Source organism: Cherax quadricarinatus, unplaced genomic scaffold (assembly GCF_038502225.1).
Source record: "Cherax quadricarinatus isolate ZL_2023a unplaced genomic scaffold, ASM3850222v1 Contig3026, whole genome shotgun sequence".
Classification (NCBI taxonomy): domain Eukaryota; kingdom Metazoa; phylum Arthropoda; class Malacostraca; order Decapoda; family Parastacidae; genus Cherax; species Cherax quadricarinatus.
In genome coordinates, this window is record NW_027198052.1 from 32,501 (window position 1) to 37,975 (window position 5,475).

Genomic DNA, 5,475 nt, shown 5'->3' on the forward strand with positions numbered 1-5,475 from the left:
TGCTCATTTACTTTGATTAAGAAACTACCTGGAGCATAGCACTGTTCCTTAGTCTCCAGAAAGTGCGAGTACTTGTGACACTTTCACTTAGTAGAAGCTCTCCTGTGTTGAAGAGATTTCAGTTACACTGGTCAGATTATAAGTGTTGAAAACTTTGATCATCTCAGGAAATTGACTTTGTACCTTTATGAAATCCAGGTTTGTATCTAATTGATAAGTAAAAGGTACCATTAAAATACCTTTAAGACCATAAAGTATTATACGTTTTATTAAGAGATTTTATGATTTTTTTCAGTCTCCTTAATACTAAAATTGATCTGCACTAGAGATTGAATTATATCATTATATATATAATTCCTTATTACGATTTCCCATGTGTATATTTCATGCTGAAGATCCCCTAGACTCTTGCCATAAATACTTTACAGATTCTAAGGAACATCGTAATAGTGTATTAGTACGTGATGAGGTGTTAGTGGGTGCGTGTGTCGAGTGGGGTTCCACAAGGGTCAGTCCTAGGTCTGGTGCTGACATGTTATAAGAGATAGATTCAAATGTGTCCCTGTTTGCTGACGATGTGAAGTTAATGCGAAGAATTCAAACGGATGTGGATCAGGTAGGACCACAAAGGGATCTGGACAGGCTGCAAGCCAGGTCCAGCAACTGGCTCCTGGAGTTTAACCCCACCAGGTACAAAGTCATGAAGATTGGGGAAGGTCAAAGAACACAGCAAACAAATTACAAGATAGGTCATAGACTGCAAACCTCACTCAAGGAAAAGGATCTTGAGGTGAGTATATTACCGAGCACATCTCATGAGTCACATCAACCAAATAATTGCTGCAGCATAAAGGGGCCTGGCAAATCTGAGAATAACGTTTCGACACCATAGTAAGGAATCGTTCAAAACTCTGTAAGCTGTGTACGTCAGGCTCATATTGGAGTATGCAGCAAGAGTATGGAACCCAAACCTGGTCAAGCACGTCAAGAAATTAGAAAAAGTGCAAAGGTTTTTAATGAGACTAGTCCCGGAGCTAAGTGGTAAGTGCTACGAGGAGAGAGAAATCGACCTAACGACACTGGACAGGAGGGATAGAGGGGATATGATAACGACATATAATAAAAGGAATCGACAAGGTGAACAGAGACAGGATGTTTCAAAAATGGGACACATCATCAAGGGGTCCCACTGGAATCTGAAGACTCGGATGACTCACAGGGATTTTAGGTATTTCTTCAGTCAGTGTTGTCAGGAAGTGGAACAATATGGAGAGTGATGTAATGGAGGTAGGATCCATACATAAGTTTAAGAAATACGATAAAGCTCATGGAGCAGGGGGGAGAGTTGACCTAGTAGCGACCAGTGAAAGGCGAGGGCAGGAGGTATGACTTAACCCCTGCAACCACAATTAGACGAGTACAATTAGGTGAAGATACACACACGCACATACACACACATACACACCTGGCCCGAGCTATGTGGACGGCGTCAGTGAGGACAGCAATTGCATCTTCATGTCTGTTACACTTGGGCAGCGCCACTCCCACACCCACCAGCAGCCGACACAGCAGTCGTCCACATACGCCCACGCTCTTCACCTCTGCTACCAGCTCCTCGGCTGCCCGTAGCGTTTCCTCCACATCTGCTGAAACAAGGCTGCTTTGAGCTAGATAATGAATATATGATGTGTATGACAGATCGTTCAGTTACAAATGAAGTTTTGGACAGAGTTAATGATGATAATATGAAAAACAATAAACTCAGAAGTTTCAAAGTCACTTTTGTAGTCATCGGGAACCCCACACATCAAGCATGGACACTACATCCAGAGACAGTTACTTGCAACTTTGATCCCTCAGACTTTACCAAAGACTTCCTGAATGTCTCCAAGGTTCACCTTCGTTTTAATTGCTTCTTCTTCTGAGATGCTTGATGCCAACAGTTGCTTGCGATGGTCCTGTTCTGACCTAGTCTTAAAGCAGATGGAGGTGGTAAAGATGCAACCACAAATCCCATCTGGTGATTAACGCAACAGAACTACTTAATGAGTTCAACTTTGTTGAAACCCCCATCATGTACACCATGGATGAAAAACTAGATGACCATCAGCTTTCTCTGGACGTACCGCTCTATACAGTAAAAATGGAAAATTTAAAGTTAACAGGAAACTAACAAAGGTCGTCCCTCAGTACTTTTCACGCTACGATGCATGTGTAATGAAAGGTATCATTGCAGGTTTCTTTTTGAGGGTATTGCAGATATCCATTTCCTTATAGAAATGGAAATGCTGTTAACTTTCAGTAAAGCAGAACCACCCTCCCTTAGGCATTAGGGAATATATAAAAATTCTCAAACATACACAAATTTTCGAGAAGAATGGTTACTCTTCCAATCATTTTAGTCTCTCTTGAAGAGGAGGGGAACTTAGGTATTTACTGACTAGGGCTGCCCAAGATGTTGTGTGTTTGTGTGTGTGAGCCTGTGTGTTAGTGTGTGTGTGGATTCGCCTATTTGTAGTTGCAAGGGTTGATTGCAGCTCCTGGCCTCTCTCACTCCCCCTGGTTTTGTCCTTAACGTGATGGACAAGAAGTTTTCTAATACCTCCAGTATTTTGGCTCTCCGCGTCTCCAGATTTCCCCAGTCTCCTTATAGTTGAAATCCCCCATGATGAGTAACTTTGCTCTGCTCATGTGGGCCCTTCTAGTAATCTCGGCTATTGTGTCCATCATCACACTGTTGCTCTCATCATATTCCTGTCTTGGCCTCCTACTGCTTGGTGGCAGGTTGTACATCACTGCTATCATCACTTTTTGACCCCCAGTATACAGTGCTCCTACTATGTAGTCGTCCACTACCCCTCTGACTAGTCCTTCCATCTCCTCAAAACTCCATTGCATTTTAATGAACAGTGCAACTCCTCCTCCTCCTCCTCCTCCCCCTCCCCCTCTACCCCCCCCCCCACCGTCTTTCCTCAGGATCTGATAACTACATGGGAAGATTGCATCTGTTATCACTTACGTGAACTTTGTCTCTATGATTACTCTGATGTCCTGGGATGCTTCAGTGATTCTTTCGTGACTCTCCTCACTTTTATTTGTAATTCCACACCTTCAGTTTCCTTTCTAGAATTGTATTCTGGGGAGTTGGAAAGGTTGATGCTGGCTGTGGGTGTGGTAGGCAGGCCTAGTTATTATGGTAGTTTGCTGGTGTGGCACTATTAGTGCTGGGGGGTGGGGGCTGTGGATGTGGAGTGTAGTTTGGCGATTGTTATTGTGCGTGGTTGGTGTGGGGATTGCAGGGGTTGATGGGATGCTGTGGGTTGGTCTGTGTTTGGTTGTTTGCTGTTTCCTTCGAGGATGTGCTGCTCTGTCTGACAGTGCATACCCTGTCGCCAAGATATGCACAGAGGCAAAGTAATCTGTCTCAGTGCATTCTTACTCTTCCCCTCAGTTGTTCCCGTTTTTCGTGTTCTGTCGTGGTGGTACACTCGCTGATATTTTTGTGAACCCTTTAACAGTAGCTTCCACTGCAGGATTTTGTTTCATGTCATTTCTGACTTGAATGTCAATATGACTGAGGTTCTTTTCCCTCGAGAACCACCCAAGTCTCTGAAAATTTGCAGTTGAGTCATGTTCTCTCCTGTTACCACGATGATGCTCTCGTTCTCTATAATCTCCTCGTGTCTTTTTTAATCACATTGTGTGTGTGTGTGTGTGTGTGTGTGTGTGTGTGTGTGTGTGTGTGTGTGTGTGTGTGTGTGTGTGTGTGTGTGTGTGAGGTACAGTGTTAATTTGATATTTTTAAGAGCACGTTATACTTTATAAAAAAAATCACCGACACTGATTTTGTAAAAATGTCCGAAAATCGTCTGAACCATTACCGATACTTTGTTACATTACTTTTTGCAAATCATATAGAGATAGCCTGTCGTACTGACCTGCGTCTTGGTGTAGCTGCTGCAGCAGTATTGCTGCACGACGCCTGAGAGTGACCTTAAGCCTGGCTCGCTCTTTCTTTTCCCGTTCCTTCTGGAGAAGAGTCTTGCCTGCGCCTCCATCAACAGCACCCGGCCTTCCAGTACTGCCCCCGGGGTCTCATTGCCACATAAACGATTCCAAGTGCTGACCCCATGAAGTCAGAATAGGACAACTGATAAAGGTCTAGGGCATATTAAAAAAAAATTGATACACACATTTTGCTGTATCTGTGTTCTGTATGATAAGGATATTGCAGGAATAGATGATAAATGTTTACCTGCCTGGAAGTGCGTCATTCATAAGATAATTATTTCTGTGAACATAAACTGGGAAACTTCAGTAAGTTGAAAAGAATATAGGCAGATCAGAGATGTGGGAGAGGCCTGCTGGAGGAGAGGAGAATGATTAGGAGAGGTTAGAGGAGCAAGTAACAGAAATAAAATTTTGAATGAGTTTAATATGTGAGACTATTTGCTATAATTTAGTATTTTTTCTGTTTTGTTTACTAACTGGACTGAACTACAAGGGATGTACTGTAGGTTAGAGAGCTGTAACTGACAGAATAGAATGAAATTCAGAAAGTGTTCTAGGTTACATAAGGAAGATAGTAAGCAGGTATTGTAGGTTTTAAAGAGCAATATTTGACTTGACTGAGAGAACCTCAGGTCATGTGCTGAAAGTTATAAAGCAAAATTATAGACTGTGTGTGTGTGTGTGTGTGTGTGTGTGTGTGTGTGTGTGTGTGTATGTATGTGCGCGCGCGTGCTTGAGCGAGCATGGGAATGTCTCACTTGTAAAGAGCTGAGAGCTTCCTTGGCAACGGCCGCCACTTGACAACTTGTGTGAGTAACTTGGCCGCCACCGTCCACCGTCACCACCTCCTGTCTCAGGCTTCGACGACCCAGCAGTGACACCAGGAACTCCTTGTCCTTGCTCAATCCGCCCAGCAGCCGCTGCAGATCACACGTGTAGGTTATACACATAATGTAAAACAATAAGGAATAAAATATATGCCGTGATACACAAAAAAGAGTCGGATTTACAAGTTGCAGAACACAAGTGAGGTTGGATTTACATGTTTCAAACCATAAATAGGGTATGATATATAAATTTCTGGCAGGATATGCATGTCACAGAGCACTAACAGGGCATCATATGCAAGTCGCAGAACACTAGTAGTAAGCAGGGCCGGATTGAGGAATAGGGTCCAGGGGCTGCAGCCCCTGTACCCCTGGGCTGGAGGGCTGGAGGGCTGGAGGGCTGCAGGGCTGGAGGGCCACACGAGATGAAAAGTGAACTGAAATGATACTACATCACCTATATGATCAACTGTCGAGTGTCGTATTTATTTTTTTTCTTTTGAAAATATCACTGGGAACCTCAAAGTATCAGTAGCCCAGGGACCTCACAGTACCAGTAGCCCAGGGACCTCACAGTACCAGTAGCCCAGGGACCTCACAGTACCAGTAGCCCAGGGACCTCACAGTACCAGTAGCC

At 43.7% G+C, this 5,475-nt stretch overlaps 1 long non-coding RNA gene across 1 annotated transcript; it reads right to left on the reverse strand.

Annotated features, from left to right (window-relative positions):
• Positions 1–1,278: 1,278 nt before the first annotated feature.
• LOC128690589 (uncharacterized) lies at positions 1,279–4,961 on the reverse strand. Its single transcript, XR_011391503.1, has 3 exons — positions 4,770–4,961; positions 3,939–4,122; positions 1,279–1,643 (listed from the first exon to the last, which is right to left on the reverse strand). It is a non-coding gene; the product is annotated as an uncharacterized lncRNA (long non-coding RNA).
• Between the last annotated feature and the right edge of the window lie 514 nt (positions 4,962–5,475).